We start from the raw sequence: 23,258 nt of genomic DNA, 5'->3' as shown, positions 1-23,258 counted from the left end.
ATTTTGAGGTTAATTTTAATGTTATATAAAAAAATAATGTTTTTAATACTTAAATATTATTTTTAAAATTTTGATCTGCTAATTAAGTATTTGAGTTTGGCTATTTAATAGGATTTTGTAAATTTTCAACTAATTTAAATTAAATTTCAAACAAATAAAGTTCAGTAAAACACTTTAATATATTAATTAATATTTGGAATTAAGAAATAATTACAATAAGAGGGACCACAATGTACCATAATTATTAAAGTTATTTACAAAACATTATTAAAAAAGTATTATGATTAATTCAGATCCATCTTAATTTTAGATTTATAAGTGTTGAGAGGGATTGAATATATTGAAGTGGTAAGAATTTATTCATATTGATACTTCTGAAAGCTTAATAAATCCCAGATTAAAATAAATGTAAGATGGTTTAAAAACTATATATATATATATATATATATATATATATATATATAATGGACATATTTAATGGAGATTAAATAGTACTTGTGTTAATACTATGGACTTTACTTGCTAGAGATAATGACATTGCTATAAAGATAACCAAACATTTGATTTATGAATAATTTGAAATGTATTTTTATATGCATTAAGAATTTATATTCTCTTTATGTAATATTATTGTGTGTTTTTTTTATTTTTTTAACAAATTAAATTATTTCATCATTAATTTATTTTTTTCTATGTTATATATTGATTTTTTCATTTCATATAAATATAAAAAATAAATAAAATTGAAAAAATCAATAAAATAAGAAATATTATACACTTGCATAATTATTTCAAATATATATATAATATAATATGACTTTTTATATGCTAAAAAATTAAAAATTTCCACATTATATTTTGACAAATAAAAAAAATAAAAATTTCAAGTATTCTGATTGACATTATTATATAAAATAAAATATACCATACCTTTTAATTAATCCTAACGAAGGTAATACATGATGATACACGTGTGAGCTGTGAATAGAGATGTGAGAACCATCTAAACCTTTGGCAATAAATTGTATTTGGATTTTATATATATTATTTCTTTTTATTTAATTATTATTATTATAATGGATGTAAATTTATTTGTGGTGAAAGGAATAAATTTTTTTGAGATATAAATTTGTTTTAGAGTTCAAAACAAGAAGAAATGTTTATTAGATTTGATTTTTTTCTATCTTTAATATATTTAATGTTAAGATGGATTTATATTGCTTATATGTGTGAGAGAAGAGAATGCATATCAAGTATGGAAGATCTCTTTCATTTAACTAATAAATTAACAAAAAAATTTAACCATAAGAAATATTTTATTTATGATCTACATCATAAATATTAAATATTTTTTTTGTTATTAATATATTTTTAAATACATTTCTACTTTATATTTGGAAGTATATGTCTTTCTATATATATATATATGATATTGACATATTTATTTATAATTAATATTAAAATATTTTATTTATTTCACATTAAAATATTTTTTAAGTTTCATATAAAATTTTTTTAATGAATTACACATCTCTTTTATTAGCAACAATTTCTTTTTTTTACTTTCAATCATTTTAAAATATTTTATTAAGATAAATATTGAAATATTTTCTATATATTTTATATTTTCTCTGTGTAAAAATATAAAATTGATATCAAGCCTATTAACCAACAATGATACTAATTCAGTTACACAAAGAACGAATGGCCAACTAATTTTTCAATTCTGAACTCCGGGTAATGCCCATTGTTCTTAGAATGATTTTCCTTACTACATCTCATTTTCTCCGTATAAAGATTCAACCAGTGCTAACAAAAATTATTGCTGGGAGTGCATTCTGACACACTTAAAAATGATGGCTGGGAAACATCCTGCTTCGGGTTGCATCTTCTCGCATCCCCCCCGAATGGACTAGAACAAAAGACTCCGCCGAAGAGACCTGAGGTCGATAGAACTCTATGTGCCTCTGCTCCACGCTCATTTCCGTGTTTCCGTGTGTATATTTTGTGTATATATTCAGACTACATTTGGCCTTGTCCCCGCAGGACCCCTGCCAAAAACAAAACCAGAAGTGGCCATCGCCCCGCAGAAGCGCTCTCGCGTTTGTTCACCTTCTTGTCCGTGGCGCTGCAGAAAGAGGGCAGATGACACAGACACGTGGTCATTCACCTTATTGTCCGTGCCGCCGCAGGAAGACCGCACACGACAGGAGCCCCGTGGTGAAATACAATTGGATAAAGGAGGACAAAATTAAATATCTCATTCACTGCGGTGAACAGTGTTTGCATATGAAATGCTATAGAGAAATGAATATTCACCCATTCGATTTAAAGGTTAATATTTTTATTATTTTATTTATTTATATAAAATTGATATAAAAAATTATTTTATTTATTATAGATATTGAAATATTGTTTTAAGGTTTTTATTTCAACTTAAGGTGGATGAGGATCTGTTGACTTTTTTATTTATTTGACCACTTAGATTGATTCGCAAGCGAATATGCTCAACGTATGCTTAGTCATCAACAAGTATAGTGTGTTAGAGAGTTTGTTAGGTTTCATTGATTTTTAATAAATTTAAAAAATTAAATTTGTAGCACTTGACTCCTAACCCACCAATTTCCTAAGAATTTTCAAAGCATACCTAATTTTAGAAAAACTACCTTGTATCTTGTTGTAAAAGATAGAAACTCTTCAACGCTTATGTTTTTATCATGACCTAGGATTCTTAAGAGTTAATTAAAATTAAAGTTACTTATAATATTTTTGTTGTAATAGTTAATCATATTTTTGTTACAATAGTTTTTTTGTTATATATTTATCAATCATCAATTGGGCATATCTTTGGTGGTTGGATGGTAGGAATAAAATGCTCCCCGCATAGGTTTAATACTACACATATCCAAAATGAGTCTCTCTAGAAAACTAACAACACCCTTTTTTCCAAGATTAAAATTATAACAATTTTCCACCTTGGATTTAAGTAAACCACCATAGATTCATGTTTACTACGGATCTAACAAGCAAACTTCTTTTTGTTCAAATTTCTTTAGAATGCAAAATACAATGTGTTAATTTTCATTGTTTTACTTCTACTTACTTTACAATATATTTTAACTAAGAATCTAACATGACCCGAAAAGGATCAAATTTCTTCGCGTTCAAATTTCTTTAGATTGCAAATACAATGTGTTAATTTTCATTTTTTTACTTCTAATTATTTTACAACATATTCATTTTTTTAAATTTTAGACAGCATTATTTTTCTATATATATATATATATTAAGGGAAACAGAAGGACAGACATACTTACACATCTCTGTAAAATGAGTCTCTTGGCTCAAATATCATGTTGATACCAAAAATATTAATTAACATGAATATTCAAATATTGTATTTAAAATTTAAAAAATTTATTGTTTTATATGTTTGTATAAAATTGATATAAAATTATGTTATTTAATATAGACAATGAGAAATATTTTATTTATAATTGAGCAAGAAATATTTTTTTATATTTATTAATATGTATTTTTTAATCTACACATTGCCAATTCGATGTTATCAATATGTTTAATTAAAACTTACCTCTATATATACACTATTGTTAATTAGATATATCTCGGGTGGCTGGAAGGTAGGAATAGACTCCTATATATATAGAGAGAGAGAGAGTCAATTGGGTGTATCTTGGGTGGTTAGGAGGTAGGAAATAAGATCCTCATCGCAAAAATTCAATTCTTACAAGTAACATGATAGATGTTTACAACATTAATACTACACATTTCCCAAATAAAATTTTAGAAAAAAATTAACAATACCTTTTTTTTAAAATTAGAATTAAAACATTTTTCCACCTTAAATTTAAGTAAAATAAAAAAAAAAACTTAAAATTGACTTTTCGCTTAAGATTACAATGTATTTAAAGCTAGGACTTTGAAAACTAGTAACTTTGTGAATTGAAACTTTAAAATTATTTCCCAATATTAAATTTAGTGTTATAAAATATACATTTAAAAAATACATAAATAAAGTTAAAAAAATAAATTAAAATTTAAAATAAAACAAATAATTATGTAAATTAATAATTAATAATAAAATGTATAAGAAATCAAAAAAATAATTGAGAGATATTAAATTGTTATTATATAGAAAATTAAATGGAGGTGAGGGAAATTAAATTGTCTAGTTATTATTTAAGTTATTTTTTTGTAAATAATGGGAAAACTTATCATAATTCAACTGCTATTAGTGAGTGTAAATTAACTCATCACTGTTATTTAAGGAAAACTAAGCCACCTAGAATTACATGGTATGTAAGAAGACAAACTTTCACTTCTTCATTTGGATCTTCCGCTTTTAACGTATTCCCTTACATGAAAGAAAAATAAGTTTTTAGCCAATTTATTATCCTTCAAAAATTTAAAATAAATTATAAACTTAAATAATAATAATAATATAATTTAAATAAAAAATTTAAAATAATTTGATTAAATTAAAAATAAATTACAATTTAGAAAAATTATATATATAATATAATAGAAACTTAAAAAGATAAAAATAAATCAAATTCAAAAATACAATTTAATTATATATATATATATAGATCGATTAAATTAAAAACAAGTTGGAGGCCGCACAAAAAACCGACCACAAGATATGGAGAAGTGGCCCTATGGACGCTGGTGGGAGGGAAGGAAAGCGTAGCAGGTAAGCGTGATTTTTTTTTTTTTTTTTTTAATTTATTTCATACAATATTGTATTTTTATTTTTTGGGTTAAATTTTTCAAAAACAATTATTTTTTATTAAATTAAATTTTTTATTTGTTTTAAATCTAAAATTTATATTAATGAAAAATCTGTGTTTAGGGGTGGTAGGCGCTGGAAGGGTTATCCGATGCTTCGGTGAATAAATAAAGACACAATATGTTTGGGGTTTGGGATTGACATTCAATAATGAAGCTGGATATCTTGCGCTTTCGCAGAGATTAGAAATAGGATTAACAAAGAAAATTGTCAAAATAACAGTATATGGAGACTCAATGATTGTTATACATTGAAATTCGAAAAGAAAAGCATTTCAAAGCATATCTTCTCCTTCCATCCTACAAAGGATCCTTTCACAAATAAGACACTTTGAGCAAATCAAATTCTATCATGTGTATAGATAATTATATACAATGCTGGACTCATTGGACAATAAAGGTGCTACATTTGAACAAGGGAAACTAGAAATGGACCATGGGATGTTTTATAATTCACCCATTCCATGATCTTTGTAATCAATCACTATGGCTTACATAAAAAAATTGATGGTCGTCAAAACTGAATAAATGATCAAATTTCCATGGAAGATATCGTCCACACACCCCTTTCTTCAAACATGTGGTATATGGCTCAAAATCCTATTCTGATTAGTAAGGATGGGGGGATCATATTAATTTTCTGGTCACATGATTTGAAAGGAATGAACCCCTATCTAAATCACATAAACATTTGGTGTTTCAAGGCAACAAATTGGGAGAACAAATGACATCAAGCTTCAACGAGGCAACGTTGAAAATCATTAACATAAGTTTGGGATACGTCGACCCTACTCATGAATTCATTTCTCTGTAGATTGGTTTTAATTCTATTATCCTTTCGTATCACGCAACTGGCATTCCGTGAAGTTTATTGAGATTCAAGCATGGATATGGTAATTCTTCTCCTCAATAATCTAGGGAGATGATTAAGGAGAAGGTGTGGTTATATATTATGTTGGGTGGTGTTTTAACCACACACTGTATTCTTGCTAAGCACTTAAAGTCATTAACAGAGGTGGTCATTTCCCTTACAAGCTCGATACATGGAGTATTAAACCCCAGTAATGGCGAATTTGGGATTTTAGACTCAGGATGATGAATAGGTTAAAACTAATAGGTTGTTGGCTCAACTTCTTGAATCGGTTGAAGTATTATTCCACACCCTCCAACAAAAGAATATTGTGGAGCATCAAGAGCGTAAATATTATCATCTATTCATGGATATGAAACATGAATTAATGCATGGGAAACTAGAATAGTTTATGTCATAAATCTGAACTGAGTCGACAACTTTGGACATCAGGGTGGCTGAGCTTGAGGAAAATTCCAATGGTGGTGCTTTGTTTAATGTGGGAGAAGTTAGTACTAGTGGAGAATGTGAGAAGAATAATCCTAGGTGCACCAAGGAGAATGGAACTACGTGATGAGGGTGGGGACTCAGCTACATGACAAGAATGACATACCAGGCATCTTCTCTGATAGATAAGCATGTTACTTTTTTGAATACTTCTAATGTTATACAGACTTGAATGTTTCTAAGAGTTTGTTGTTAAGTTTATTGCCAACATCTATTTAGAATAGTATGTATATGTTGCCATAAAAATATATTTTCAATGTTTTGGACTTCCAAAAGTAGTACTTATTTGGAACATGAAGAAATATGTAAGGGTCCTGGCCCAGTATCTAGTTTTTCCTTTTCATATAAAATCAATAGCTATTTCTTTGAACCAAAAAAAAAAAAATGTTTAGAGTAAAATAATTAAAAATAAAGATAAAAGAGAATTAGTTATTTAATTGAGATAAAAGGATGAAGCTCACCTAACTATGACCAAAAAATGCTACAATGAGACTATATCTAGGCTAGACAACCAAAAGGTGTAAATTTTCCAAAAACACCTATAATACAACTAGCATTTGTACCAGATGCTACAAAGGAAATGTCGTAAGTCAGTAGCACATATGGAAGATGAGCATAAATGAAAAAAAATGTGATATGTTATGTGATCTAACTATAACCAAATGTGAATGAAAATAAATCTTAATGTTAAATGCAATATAATCAAACAATCTACTCAAAATAGAGTCATGTGCAACTTCCTTCCCAAGTTCTTAATCCAAGAGCATATTTTCATTAAAAATTGCATCCCAGACTGGATCATTGTCTTTCGTTGCCTTAGCCAGACTGAACCCTTCACCCTCATATGGTAATGGTTCCAAATAATTTTTTTGTGCGAGAGACTTGGTGGACTCTGTAAATTGAACCCTTCACCCTGATATGGTAATGGTTCCAAATAAAATTTTATGTGAGAGACTTGGTGGAGTCTGTAGACCCCTTGCAATAGAGTAACCCATGCAATTGGTTCTAGACTTCAACCCCTCTCGCGAGATTTGAACCTAAGACCTTATGGAAACTAAGCCCCACAAATCAACTAGTCTACACCTTATGGGTGAGGTTACGACAATCTACATTACAAAAATTGATAACTTGTATGCCATGAATGCAAGTTTAATTAAATCCAAACAAGATAGTTTTTAAAATTTTAATTAAAATAAAGTAATGTACTACCCTATATATGCTAGCTACAGGAAAATTATTTGCATATGGTAAGAACTATATATACCTTTTTATGTCAACAAACATTATGAACAACTCAAGAGTTCCAAGACTAGTCATCAATTACAGGCCTCTATTCCTCATAAATCTAGTTTGGTATACCAAATCACGAGGGGAAAGATATTCTCTAAATTTCATCTCGAGTCATGATTTTGGAAAATCACAGTAAAATAAGAAGACAAATTCAGGACAATCTTCAGTGTACCCGCAAGACATTATGAGTGGAATGTCATGCCTTTTGGACTTAAAAACACCCAAGCAAATTCCAAAGGGTAATGGATGATGTTGTCTAACCATACTTTGATTGGTTAATTGTTTATATTGATGACCTATTGGTTTTTCCTAACTCCATAGATTAGCATTTCAAACACCTAAGAAAATTCCTAAAAGTGGTTAAAAATGCAAAATTAGTTGTCTCTAAAAAAGAATGGAATTGTTCAAGATCAACATAAATTTCCTTGGCAATACCATTTTAAATGACCAAATAACTTAGCAGAATTATGATGTTGAGTTTCCCAACAAATTCCCTGATAAGCTCAGTGTGACCAAAAGGGAATCTCACTAGTGTATGATTATTTTCATTGAATGGAAAGATTATCTAGAGTAATTGAGGGAGATTCTAGATAATATGAGTTGGAAACAATATCAGGAAAATTGGAAAACCTCTTGGCAACTACGTAGTACACAAGTCCTTAACACTAATCTCTAACCATCCTCTACACTTATCAAATTAGTACCAAAAAAATAAACATGACCAACATCCATTATGGTCGTTCTTGATATCGTCTACGAAAAATTCTTAAGAAAAGCTTGCCAAGCAAACCACAATGTTACATACATTTTCCGTGATGTTAATTTGATCTAGCAACAAATGAGTCGGAGAAAGGGACTAAAACATTAGTACTAAAACATCAACTGCCCAAAATCACATATGCTTTGGCGAGAAAGGAATCATGCTTTAAATTTCCAGGTATTGGCTATGATTATAAATAGTACAAACAACCATTGTGGAATTTCATATGGAAAGAAAATCAGAACAAGACTTATTTCACCTTACTCAAGTTTGGTTCAATTTTTACCTTTCTTTGAGGCCTCCAACCCAAATGGCTCATAGGCGGATATTGATTTCCTTCGCAAGAACTAAGAAGCCCTTTATCATGGATGGCAAAGAAAATATGTCATGGGCTACCAAACAGAATCAAGCAGAAGTGGAATCAAGTGGAAGTGTAAATGTGTTTGTGATTTTGAACAATAAAACAATATAAAGATAAAGCTAGGATCAGACACTTTTATATGTAAAATAAAATAAAGCATTGGAATCACTTCTCTTTTCTGGCGAAGGATGAGGTTGAAGGAATGATATATGATGAGTAAACTTTATTATCTAAACATTGGAAATGCATTGCTTGTATCACGACCATGGTATTAGATTCAAATATTAAAATTTCTTCCTGAGTACACAATGGCAATCTTGATTTGAACAACATTTATATAAAATTTTGGAGAGCAGCAATATGGATCGATTGAGTGGTGGAATCCGAGAATTTATTTTTCACGAGTTTGGAAAACTTCCTCTTTGATTGTACTTTAAAATCACCAATTTGCATCAAGTATTTTGAAATGTGTGTTTTCAATTATATCATGTGGTGGCTCTTTATGAATTTGGTTTTATGGTTTGGATGGCTACGTAATATTGTTTATTCATAGGGTGAAATAAGTGAATCAGTAACGGGTTCTGCTAGTTTTCATGATTTAGGAATAACCTGCATAGGCAATGCATCAATTTTTATCACAAGCTTATTAAGAGGAAGGCTTGATCTGGAGTTAGGTGCCAGAGATGTTCTGGCCACCATGACAGGTCCCAAGCTCAACGATATAGAGGGGTTTGGGCTCACCACATGTAGGGAAGGAGAAATTAAAAAAACTTATGTTGTGATGCTATCAACCCATACACCTAATTCTTCTATTAAGCAATTTATGAAGTAAATGTCCAATGCCTATCATGTGGAATCCATCCTGCTAAAATGCCTCCCTTTTAGATCAGTCCCTGCAGAGAAATGTGGATGCCTGGACCTCTGCAGGTGCATTGTATTCTTCACAACGGTAGAGGTCACAAACCTGCTTGCTCTTAGGATGCCCAGAACCCTAAAACAACTGCCTGATTCTGAGTGCCTACTACCATATTTGAAATGCATGGAAAAATGCTTCCATGGCTACAACCAAGAAGTGGACTTGTTTCTTGGGGAGGAGGCAGAGGAGTGATTGCTTGAGGACGTGATACATGTGGAATTTCATGTTGCTATAGTTTGTGAAACTATGAGTCATATTCTTTGGAGATCCATCCAAGACTGAATTTGCATCTGCATTCCAATTCATCGTCATGATGACTGGACAAAGGTACTCATCAAATCTTTGAAATCTAAAGATAAAGAAGAGAGAGGAGTCACAGTGATGGTGGTCGATGCCCTAGAAAATTACATGGCTTAAAGTGGAGGAGCACTGTTCTTGGAACTAGAAGAATGCAACTGGTGAGCACCAGCATTGTAGCAATAATGCTAAAACTCTTGGGCTGCCTACTTTACTCTTATCAACCTGGTAGTTCGTAACAAACTTGGAAGCATCGGTGTTGTATGCAAAAGTACTAGTTCTTACTGCAGGTTGTCACTTGCTCAACCAGTGCAAGATCAATAGGAGCTCGAGCCAACTTCTATGGATTCCAGAAGAAGCTCTATATGTGATGAAAGGAAAGAAAAATAGATGCTATTCTAATTGCAGAAAGGAGAAAGACTGAAATGTAAAGAAAACCAAGTAAATCCTAATTAACCAACTAATCCTACTTTTGCAGAAAGCACTATGGAAACCATGAAAGGAATGCCACTACCTACTTAAGGAAGGAAACAACATCTAATTAATCTATTTCTAGAAGTAAATGAGAAAAAAACATCTTTTTGGATTTTTATGTATTTTTATGTGAATTTGACATGCATGTAATTTATTGTTTGTGAATGTGGCAGTGAATAGGTGGCATTGGAGTGTGGTTTTGAGACTTGAGAGGATGTAGGATGGTGTGGATGGGTCCTAGGAGGTCTCAGGTGGCCTTCTAGAGGCTTTTCCCAAACTCAGCCTTCAAAAAAATTCCTACATGAAAATCTACAGGAGGACACAAGAAATCTACAAGAGGAAAAACAATGTTCTGCAGGAAGCCTACAAGAGGAGGCCGAGAGCCGTTTTCACTGTGTTGAAGGTGTGAGAGTGGGTGGAGAAGGTAGATGAAGGTTGAGATGAAGTGTTAGTGCACCTAGGGTCTACCAAGAATTATTAGGAGAGAGAAAAATGATTGGATTTGCTCAAGGAGAGAGAGGAAAGTCTATTGAAAATGCAGGAAACTAAGGCAGAATTGAGGGGAGACTTGGGTGACTTGTAGGGCATGGATCAGATGGAGGATGGCATGGCTGATAGGCTGACCTACTGCTAGAAGATATCTGCTGCATAAACAATTGACAGTCAACCAATGAGATTAAGCAAGCAAGGAAATAAGTGCATCAAAAAACATAGTTTTTGCATCAAAGTAAACTATGATCTATGAAAGGAAATGTTGATAACCATTGCATGAAAGAAAAGCATGAAGGAAGACTGTTGCTAATAAGGAAATGAGCATGATGAAGAAGTTCCGAAGCAACACAAACTAGACTATGAACCAACTAGAAGGCTGCAAACACTAGAAGTCCTATGAAGGAGGAAAATCTATGTTTTTGGGGCAGAAAGAGGGTCTTTGCCTCAAATAATTGTCCCAAAGGGAGGAAGAGAGGCCAAGGCACTATTGCTAGCCTTTTGGATCTTTTCTTTATCACTGCTTAACCTTCTATAGAAAGCACAAATGGAAGCAAACTACTAAATCATCAAAAGCAACCTATTATTAACCATAAAAGAAATGCATCTAACAACAACCTAATCTACAAACTGAAATGAAACATACAAATACAAGCAAAGAGGAGCTTGGCTACTTGGATTAGGCCATAACCCAAGATATTTAGCCCTCTAAGGTAACTCAGTCATAACTCAAAGAGGATTCCATCTTTATTCTCAAAACCAATAACAAGATTACATGAATTGTTAAGATAATAAGCTCGAAGTTGAGCAGAGTTTACATAAGCAAAACTGCAACAAAAATCCAACAAAAATGCAACCCTAGTGAAGCCCTAGGCCTCTCTACTTATATAAATGAAGCTCCCAACATCTTCCTCAAAATTAGGGAGGCTTGGCTCCCAAAACTCGAGATAAACATCAGTTATCCTCCACTTGCTTGGCTGCCTGCTAATGCATGACTTGGTTGCCTGTACTCCGAGTTGAATGAAGGAGAATTTGAAGCGGGGAGTAAAAAATGAGGGGGATTCCCTCCTATAAATACTCTCCTTTGTCCACTTCGCATTATTGCTGCCATTTTTCCACTGGATCCTCGTCTTTGACCACAAAATTCATCAAAAATCTGCATTGAACACATATTAGACCACATGGAATCATAACTAACTCAACTCACTCTATAAGCATAAATATAATTAGAAAATCATACAATAAGCTAAGAGAATGGTTGATTTGTCTAGGTTAGGAGGTAAAACGAGCCCATATAATTACCCATTAATGAGGCTCATCATCACCCCTCTGCTGAAAGTGTTGCTTATCCTTTGAGCAACTTAGTCCATCTCCTCATCTTTTATGGCCCTAGTGGCCTCCCTAGAATCCCATGCTTCTGATGTGATCTCCTCTTCTTTGTCATAGAATCCTACCTTCCTGTCTACCTCTTCCCACTGCTGTTGCTCTTCTTCTTCTTTTCTGCCTTCTTGCATGCCTAGCAGCAGTGGGGGACGCAATTTGAGGCCAATCCAATTGACCTTCAAACTCTGCATGGAGCACTTGTACATTGGCACTCTCCTTAATGCCTCTTTCATCCTCATTGGGTAATGATATTCCCTGATCTGTAGACTGTGTGGTAAGGTGTTCCATCTCCTCATACATGCATGCACACAGTCATCCCCAAGTAACCTTTCTATATCCCCAAAATGTGCAATGGCTTGAGCTTGATCACTGATATATCTAGGGGCAATTTGAGGATTATGTGCAAGTAGGTTATGTGTGCTGATGAGTGCCATGGGGTCTAATGGCTCAGCTCTGATCATTAAGGGTTCATTCTGTTCTTTTATCATCAACCTTCTTATTTCTGCTGCCCTTAACTCTTCATGGTTCATCCATGAGGCCATGGCCATAAGTTGCAGGTCCCCTAGCCTAGCATTGGGGTCCCACACATTCATGTCTGTGAGGGCCATGTTATGCAGATAGAATTTTGCCATCTTTGCCTTATCTTCTAATGTGATTTGGTCACACAGGTCCATAAACTGCCTGTAATCTTGGAAAGGCATTATGCCTCTTTGTGCCAAAGTCTTGATCTGAAATTGCATCCATTGGTCCTTGAGATATAGGCCATAGGACTTTGCTGGTGTCCTACATTGCAATGCCTCCATGGACCAGCTGGCCATGCATGCTAGTTGGGTCTCTTTCTCTTGCAGCGGTCTTTTTAGCAATTCATTTTCCATTTCAAGGTGATTTCTTGTGATTGATTCTCTATGTCTGACAACACTTAACTCTCTTCCCATTTCTTTGAGTTTGTTCTCCATATGTCCAATATCCTCAACTCCTTTGGATTTGGCTATTTGCATCCACCTATGGGTCCTTATTCTTTCTTTCTCGAATTCAAAGAATAGTGGAATTGCATATTTTTGTTGAATGATTCTTCCCCCCTCAAGAAGATTGTAGTAAGAGCCAAGACTAGGCTGGGGATCAGGTTCTTGTGCCTCTGTTGATTCCTCCTTTCCCTGTGGCTGTCCTTCTATCATTTTTTCAAGTTTTTTGGTCTCTTGTAGTTTTGACAAGGTCTCCTGTAGAATAGTTTGTGCCTCCTCGAGGACTGTTTTTGAGTTCTGTAGTTCTACTTTTTCTTTCCATGTGGGAGATCTAGGAGTCCCCCTTTCATAAGTGATAGATGCCTTGGAAGGGATTCTTTTCCTTCGGCAGAGGGTGAATCTTCAATAATAATTGGCACTTTACAAGAAGGCTGAGGTTTCCCTGTTTTGATCCTTGTGTTCTTCCTAGCCTTGAAATACATTAAGGTCTGCCTCTTCCTCTTTTGTTTTGGTTTAGTTGGTGTGCTGAGGGAAATGAGAGTAGTTGTTGTCTCTCTTTCCAGGGTCTCAGGAGATACTTCTATATTTTTTGCCCCTTTTTCTCCTCCTTTTGTCTCTTTCTTTGTATTTGTTTGCTCTATTCCTTTAGTTTTCTCCTCCTCTCTTTTGGTTTCTTCCTTCTTCCCTTTTTGTCCCTCTAAATCATCTATTTCTTCACCTTCTCCCCCTTGCTGCTCTTCCTCCTCACTACCAATAGGGCTAAAATCATAGTTCAGGGCCTTTATGTCATCTTCAACAGTCATGTTTCAGAAAATTTCCCATGCTATGGGGATTGTAAACGTATGGAGGGATTCTTCCACTAAAATTTTGATTAACCCATGGTGAGCTAGCTAGCCTGGATTTCCTGCTTTTACTTTAGTACTAGAGTCAATGAGGGACTGTAGGAGGAAGTAGGGGATGCTGAGCTTCTGAGGGGCTGGAGTGTCCATGCCATACCTTAATTCATGCATGATTCTAAAGTGGTAGCCATTGACAATGTTGTACCTCCCCTCATAGAAAATATACTTGATTATTTGATAGCTAACCTCATCCCAAGGGTATGGTATGCTAGCCCTTATTATGCCATTCTTATCTTCTACAGGGGTTTCATTGTTTTGGAAGAAGTTTTTATTGGCAGCCTGGCCAATTGGTTTTTCATCCTTACTCCAAGGAAACCCAAGAGGAAGGGTAATGACCCTACTGATAAATTCAGGGGTTATCTCCATGGAAAGGCCTCTAAAGGTGACAACGACATGTGTTCTAGAGTGAGGGAGCAAAGAGTGGGCAAATTCCTGAGCAATCTCCTCATCAAACCCTCAGAATTTCTCAAAAAAGCTCATCCAATTTGCTCTTGTGAATATGTCCACTACTTGGGGGTGTGCATGGAGCCTGGAGGAGTTGGTGGGCTCCTTCCTCATAAAACCTCCTGTAATTTTGTATATGCTTCCTTGGAAAACCAACTATGGAAATGGAGAGAACAATTTTTGAATAAAACAGAGAGACAGAGAGACTGTGTGTGCATGTTTTTTTTTTAAGAAATAATCAGCGGTTCTTTTTATGAATTTCCTCCACCCAAAAGTTCTATTTTCTCCTCAAATTAAACCACTGCTTGCATATTTTGATATTCAATGGAGGTATGTAAAGAACCTACCTCTTCAGCCCAAGAATTATGATATAAACCATGTTTTCCCTCTCCAAAATAGCTCACTGGCCCTCGTGTAGAACAATGCCAGCCCTCCTGTAGGATACCTGTAGGTTCTCCTGTAGAACTTGTAAGTGCTCTTGTAGAAAATGCAAGAGCAGGGATACAGGAGAGATCAGTGGAGAATGATGGTTACGAGGCTTGTGGGGGCACCAAAAGGTAGCATGAGTGGAGCTTCGAGGAGAGAATGAAGGAAAAAGATGGTGAGTGTGCTTCGGGGAGGAGTACTTATTTCCTTTTATGGATATTTCCAGTGATGGAGGTTGAGTTGTCCAAGTGTACATTGGCCCCATTCAAACTGTTGGTCCCCACCTTCCTTGTCATCATGGCCCTTTCCTCGTAATCATCCCTCATGCTTGCATCGGAGCTCACGCCGCCTCCACTACCTGTCCTTGACATCTCTCTTGAGTTTGACTAAGTGCACATGTGAGTGACATCTTCGTATGAGTGAAGTCAACTGGATGAAGGTGGCTAAGTTAACTAGCCATCTCAACCTCAACCAGTATCAACCATCTCATTTCTATTGCATGCTCTCTAATTATACAAATGCAGACAGAGGAGCGGTTTAGTTACTTACCTCAGATCCGAATGTGTTTGCTATGAGGTGTTATGACCTTTCCTTCTATTGCATGCCTTTATTTCTTTTGATGCATGCTTGTTTGCTTGCTGAGGTATGGCATTGCTTTGTGCAGGTTCCTTTCTGGCTAGATCTGATCTTCAGGTGTCTGCTTCAACCTTCAGATTTGCACCCTCATGCTGTTGATGCTAGATTTTAATGGGATCAGCTGCTATAGGAATTCCTACAGGAGCTCTTATAGCTGCTTCTCCCTTTGAAATTTTAGCTTTTTTTTTTTCTTGGAGCTGTGAGGATGATGCCAAAAATGCATATAGATATGGAGAGGTAATAGATAGGCTTCAGGTTAGGTGGATGGTGCTGTTTCTCTTATTTTTTTTTTCTTTTTCTAAAAAAACTGTTTTTTCTGTGTTTTTTCTTATGCAGGAAGAAGAATGATGCTTTGGATGTGATGCAAGTCTAGAAATGATGGAAAAGAGGTTTGAAGACTGTAGGAGGATTTATAAATCTTTTATGAAGCTTCCCTGTTCCTCAAACTGCCTTTAAAATAAAATTCCGACTATCTGAAATTTCTACAGGAGCCTCATGTAGAAAACACAATTTTTGAAAAAGAAGCACAATGAGGTGAAAAGAATGCCAAGAATGATGGAGAAAGGTGTGGGAAGGTAGGATAGGTGCTGGTATTGGTTTCAGAGCTCCCTTGGCACCTACTGCTGCTTCCTGTAGTCCTCCTGCAAACCTACAATACAACTGGAAATTCATTTTTCTTTTTCTTTTTCTCTTTTTTTTTTTTTTTGAAAACAACTAGGGCACCTTAGGGAGGTTTTCACCCTAGTTGCCTGCCCTAGGTGCCTCCAAGGGAGGTTTTCACCTAGGGATCTTATTTTCTTTCTTCTCTTTTTTTTTGACATCACTGGGCCACCTCAGGAGAGGTTTTCAACCCAATGATGGGACTCAAGCGCCTCATGGAGGTTTTCACTTGAGTCCTTATTTTTTTTCTTTTCCTTTTTCTTTAGTGAGTGGGTGAAGTGGAGGCTAAGACATGCTCCACTACCATCACTGACTTATTCAATCCTTCAATGAACTCTCGCTTGGAGAGGGGTTTCTTGTAGACTTTCAACCAGTTTCCATTGAAAAGCATGGGGATGGCTTCATCATCAATGGTTCTGATCAAAACTGAACCATTGTCATTGCATTTCTCCATAGTGTAGGGTCCGAGCCATCTTGTCCTCAACTTGCCCTTGAAATCTTTGTATCTTGAATCGTAGAGTAGTGCCCAATCTCCCTTTTGGAATTGCTTCTCCTTGATGTTTTTGTCATGCCATATCTTCCTCTGAAGTTGAACTTCCTCTGTGTGGAGAATGGCCTGCATTGTGTGTTCATCCAATCCATTGAGCTAGAGTAATCTTTCTTTCTGTGCATGGCTAAGGTCTAGGTCCAGTTGAGCTTCCATCCTCAGGGTATTGAATTCAAATTCTATTGACAACAAAGCCTTCTTCCCATAGACCAGCTCATAGGGTGTGAACCCTGTAGTGGTCTTCCATGTTGTGTTGTAGGCCCAAGTGGCCTCAACTAATCTGTCCACCCAGTCTTTTCTACTGCTACTCACTACCTTTGTTAGGATCCCTTCCAATGCTCTGTTAGTGACCTCCACCTACCCACTGGCTTGTGTATGATAAGGGTTGGAAGTCCTGTGCTTGATTCTATGATGTGTGAGCAAGTCTTCAATCAAATTGGAAGTGAATTGGTTGCCTTGACGTGTGACCAACTCTCTTGGATACGTGAACTTGTAGAATATGTTGTCTCTCAAAAATTTAGCTACTTTCTCCTCTGTCATTGCTTTGATTTCTTTTGTCTCTGCCCACTTTGTTAGGTAGTTGGTGCACACAATAATGTATTGCTTTTGTTTTGAAGGAGGGCTGATAGGCCCCACAAAGTCCATGCCCCACTTCTCAAATGGCTTAAAGGTCACTTGAGGCTACATGGGAATTTCATCCTTTGAAGTTGGTTTCCCCATCCTTTGACATTGATCGCACTGGCTGACATATCTCCTCACATCCTGATGAAGAGTAGGCCAATAGTAGTCTACTTGTAGTATCTTGAAGGCATTTCCTTTTGCTGCAAAATGACCTCCACAAGGCCCATCATGACAGGTCAGGAGGATGTCAAAAACTTCCACCTCCCTGAAACATCTTCTCAAGATCTAATCTGGGCCGAGTTTGAAGAGATTGCCCCCAATCCAAGTGAAAGGGGTGCTTTTCCTTACTATCTTGCTCTTCTCTTTCAAGGATAAGTGTGGTGGGAATTGTGCTGAAACCAAGTAGTTTGCTATATCAGCAAACCATGGAGAGAGTACTGAGATAGAAAACAGGTGCTCATCTAGAATTTGATCATCCACCATTCCTTCTTCACCTGTAGGCAAATTTACTCTAGTCAAAAAGTCAGCAACAATATTTTCTTTACCAGGCTTATCAACAATGGTCAAATCAAACTGTTGTAGTAAAAGCAACCATCTAATAATGCAAGCATTTACATTTGGTTTGTTCATTAAATATCTAATTGCAGCATGATCAATGTGCACAAAGGTTTGATAGCCTATGATATAATGTCTGAATTTGTTTAAGGAATGCACTACAACTAGGAGTTCCTTTTCAGTGACTGTATAGTTTAGCTCCGCCTTTGACAAGTTTTTTCTTATAAAGTATATGGAATAAGGCAACTTTTCATCAATTTGTCCCAAGGCTACTCCTATTGCTTTGTTCGAGGCATTTGTGTGAATGTGGAAAGGTAGGGCCCAGTTTGGGCCTGTCAAGGTATCTAGGGCTTCTTGACAGTTTTCCAACCATATAAATTCGACATATTTACCTAAAAGACCAAACAACGGAGAGGCTATATTACTGAAATCTTTAATGAATCTCTGATAATACCCAGCTAAGCCTAGGGAACTTCTGACATCTCTCAGCTTTTGAGGAGGTGGGATCCTTTGGATGATGGTAATGTTGTTGGAGTCCACCTGCATTCCTTGTTGAGATATTTCATGACCTAGCACGGTCCATTCAGTCATAAAAAATTCACATTTTTCGGGACTGAGGGACAGGTTCATCTCAATACACTTGTCTAGAACTTTTCCTAGGTTAGATAAAGCTTCTTGAAAGTTAGAGCCATAAGGAGTAAATTCATCCATGTATATCTCTACTGCATCATGAACTAATTCAGAGAATATACTTAGTACCGCTCTTCGGAAAGTGGCTGGAACATTACACAAACCAAAAGGAAGGACCCAGTATGAAAAGATACCCCAAGGACAAGTGAAAGTGGTATTATCTTGGTCTTCCAGGCTGATCTGAATCTGATTTTCCCGTTGAAGCCATCTAGGAAAGAGAAAAACTTTTTCCATGCCAGACCATCTAGCACTTGATATATGAAAGGTAAAGGAAAATGGTCCTTTTTAGTGGCTTTGTTCAATTCCTGATAGTCAACATAGATTCTCCATTACCATTTTTCTTTGGCACTAGCACCAAAGGAGAGACCCATTCACTGTCAAAAATGGGAGAGATGAACCCTGCATAAAGTAATTTTTGCAGTTCTTCCTTAACAATATCTTTAAGTGTTGGGTTCATCCTCCTTTGAGGCTGCCTGACTAGCTTGCAACCCTCCTTGATGTATATATGATGAGTACAGACTGAAGGGTGCACTCCCTTCATCTCCTTATAGCTCTAGGCGAAGGCATCTAAGTGCTTTCTCAGTAGGCTACACAGTTTCTTCTCCTGGGAACTGGATAGGGATGGATTGATTTTCAAGGTTCTTTCTAGACCGAACTCTATATTCTTAACACAGACAGAAGTGGAGTTGGCTACACAGAGATCAGTTGAGGGGTTGTTTTTGGTTTCTCTTACTATGTCCTCTAAGGGCAATAGACTGGGAGGTGGATTTTGAATCAGATTTTCAATCATATCATCCTCATCTTGTTGTTTTCCTGCCATGGCGATTTCTAATGTACAAAGCGGTGTAGAATAAACTTCATCCTCATCTTCCTCCTCTAACCAGAGAGGTATATCATGTTCTAATGAAGGTTGGCCAGGAGGATATAGGATTAACTACTTGGACATATGCCCATTCTTTATGGTCATATTCTCAGCTCGACAATTGATGTAGGCATCGGCAATAGCCAACCAGGGTCTTCCCAAAATGAGAGGATACCCAATGAGCTTTGCCTTCGGTTGGAGAACTAAGAAATCAGCAAGGTACTCCTAATAATCAATGGAGACCATCACATCTTCCACAATCCCCTCAAGGGTCAGGGTGGAGTGGTCTACTAGTTGTAGCACGGTTGTGGTCTTCCTTAAGGAACCCTGAAGGTTGAGTTTGAGCATTGTGTCCTTTGTCATCACATTAATGGCAGCTCTCAGATCAATCAAAGTGTGCGGGATCATAGTGCCATTGATGTGGACATCATCTACTGGGCTTCCAGGGTCTAGATATTTTGGACAGATTACCTGCCCCAACATTAGGTCAGACAGCTACCCTATAACGTTGATGGTTGGGGCATATCTCTTGTGCCTTCTTGGATGCCTAAAGCACTTCTCTTTAATCAACCTATTGTAGATAGGTACATCCTTTATGGCTTGGAGAAGTGGTATCTTTACACATAGATGTTTCAATTCCCCCAGGAGTTCAGTTTCTTCTGGGGTAGGCTGGACTGTCATGGATAGTCTCTCAGGAAAGGGTGGAATTGCTTTCAGTTCACTTTCCTCTTTATCTTCCTCAACCTCCCTAGGTGGAGGCTGACTATTTGGGAGAACTTTCCCAGATCGCAAGTTGATCTCCTGAATCTCCATAGCATAAGTTGGGCATGATGGTTCCCCACTATACACTTGCTAAGCCTGTCTGTTGTTTGAGTTTAGGTTCGGATAGGCAGGCATTTGGGGTTGCTTTGGAGGAGCAGGAGGTAACGGTTGTGGTTGGGCAGGTGGTGGAGGCAAAAGAGTGGGGAGAGAGTTGTATTGGGGCCTCCACCCCTGATGAGGTGCATTCCATTGAGGTGATGGCTGAGCATAGGATTGAAATGAATGGTTGGCTAGTTGGGCATGATATTGAGATGTGAAGGACCAAGGAGGAGGCGTGGACCATGAAGGATGAGTAGGGGGACCCCAAGAAGGTATGGAAGTGACTGTGTTGGGGTTGTAGTAAGCCTGGGATGTCCCTTGCATCCCCTGCTAGTATGGTCTAGGTCCATGCGGCCTTCTTTGGTTTATGTAATAGAGTTGTTTAGTGGCTCCCTCAACCCCTTGATATACAACTTTAAGTCCGGGCAAGGAAGGGCACTTATCTATAGAATGATTCTCCTCACAAACTGAACAAACCTCTATAGAGTTCAATGGGAATTCATTCCTAGGATGCCTCCTGGTGCATCTAGGGCAAAAGATGGCCAAAGCCCTCTCTACTTCCTCTTGTTTCCTTTTGATATGAAAGGTATCCATTTGCATGGAAAGAGTCTGCAGCATCTCACTCTTGAAATCTTCCAGCATGGTTCCAATTTCCCCCTTAATGGATGAGTTAGAGGAAGAGGTACTGGCTATGGGTTGACTCCCCCTACCCTTCTTTCTGGCTACCCTAGAATGGTTTCTAAAAATAGTATTTATGTCTTCATAGGATAGTTGATAGGTGTCTCCCCTGGCCAATAGATGGAGGTTGTCTAAAAGATCTTCTAGAATTCCCCTAAGCAAGACCATCTTCAGAGACTTAGGGTCAAGTGTACACCCGACCCTTTTGTAACTGAGTTGGAACCTTTCCTCATAGTCTTCCAGGGACTCATCACTTCCTATAGTCATTCGGAAAATTTCTTCTTTAGTATCTTTTGACCTACAATAGTCTCGATACTTGTTGTTAAAGGCTTGCTGCATCTGAGCCCAAGTTGTGATACTATTGCCAGGTAATCCCATGAACTAGCACAATGCTGCATCCTTGAGAGTAGAAGGGAATAGTTTCAACTTTTTCTCATCCTCTACATAGTCATAGGTTTGACAGATAACAACAAACTCAAACAAGAAGGTGTCAGGATCTTCTGTAGTCAAACCATGGAAATGAGGTAGGGCGGAAGGGCTTATATTCTTCATTTTGGTGTCCCCATTGGTCTCCCGAATGGGAAAGGTACCCTCTATTCTTTCTCCATTCCCCCTAGCATTTCTGTGTTCAGCCATTGGCTCTAAAGGAATGTTTTCTTCTTCTTCTTCCCCTATAGGTTCTTCAAATATGTCTAGTTTTTCTCCTAAGGGTTCTTCTTGATCGTAGCCACCGAAGAAGAGAGAAGGTTGGCTATGTGAAGTAGTGGGGGTGTTGTTAAAATTTTTTCCTGAATTATGTCTATTCCTATGAGGCATGAAAGGAAATCTTTTTGGTTGGTTTTTTTTTCTTTTTCCCCACACTAATAGTACTTGCAAAACTGAAATTGATTGAACAAACGAATTGCAACTAACTGAAATGAACTTGCTAAAATGAAATTGCAGAATTGAAGAGGAAAGAAAAAGAAATGCAGAACTGAAAGCAAGGAAATGACTAATCTACTTTTGCTGAAATGAAATTGTAGAATTGAAGAGGAAAGAGAAAGAAATTTAGAACTGAAACCAAGGAAATGACTATTCTACTTTTGCTGAAATAAACTATTAGCAAAATGTTGCAATAGAAAATAGAAGAACACAGTAATCACAGAATACTCTAATGCTTCCCCGGCAACGGTGCAAAAAGTGGTGAGCACTAGTATTGCAACAATAATGCTACAACTCCTGGGCTACCTACTTTACTCTTATCAACCCGGTAGTTTGTAACAAACTTGGAAGCATCGATGCTCTATGCACAAGTACTAGTTCTTACTGCAGGTTGTCACTTGGTCAACCGATGCAGGATCACTAGGAGCTCGAGCCAACTTCTATGGATTCCAGAACAAGCTCTATATGTGATGAAAGGAAATAAAGATATATGCTATTCTATTTGCAAAAAGAAGAAAGACTGAAATGTAAAGCAAACCAAGTAAATCTTAATTAACCAATTAATCCTACTTTTGCAAAAATCACTATGGAAATCATGAAAGGAATGCCATTACCTACTCAAGGAAGTAAACAACATCTAACTAATCTATTTATAGAGGTAAATGAGCAAAAAACATTTTTTTGGATTTTTATGTATTTTCATGTGAATTTGACATGCATGTAATTTAATGTTTGTGAATGTGGCAGTGAATAGGTGGCGTAGGAGTCTGGTTTTGGGACTTGGGAGGATGTAGGATGGTGTGGAAGGGTCCTAGGAGGTATCAGGTGGCCTTCTGGAGGCTTTTCCCAAACTCAGCCTTCAAAAGAAAGCCTACAGGAAAGTCTACAGGAGGACACAGGAAATCTACGGGAGGAAAAATAACGTTCTACAGGAGGCCTATAGGAGGAGACTGAGAGTAGTTTTCACTATTTTGAAGGTGTGAGAGTGGTTAGAGAAGGTAGATGAAGGTTGGGATGAAGTGTTAAGGCACCTAGGGTCTACCAAGAATCATTAGGAGAGAGAAAGATGATTGGATTTGCTCAAGGAGAGAGAGGAAAGTCTATGGAAAATGCAGGAAACTAAGGCAGAATTGAGGGGAGACTTGGGTGACCTGTAGGGCATGGATCAGATGGAGGATGGAATTGCTGATATGCTGACATGCTGCTAGAGGATATATGGTGCATAAAAGACTGAGAGTCAACCAATGAGATTAAGCAAGCAAGGAAATAAGTGCATAAAAAAAATAGAGTTTTTGCATCAAAGTAAACTATGATCTATGAAAGGAAATGTTGATAACCATTGCATGAAAGAAAAGCATGA

The sequence above is a fragment of the Pinus tabuliformis genome, chromosome 8 (assembly GCF_031772625.1).
Source record: "Pinus tabuliformis cultivar Carrire ecotype Pingquan chromosome 8, CPIR1, whole genome shotgun sequence".
NCBI lineage: Eukaryota > Viridiplantae > Streptophyta > Pinopsida > Pinales > Pinaceae > Pinus > Pinus tabuliformis.
This window is presented reverse-complemented; position numbering follows the sequence as displayed.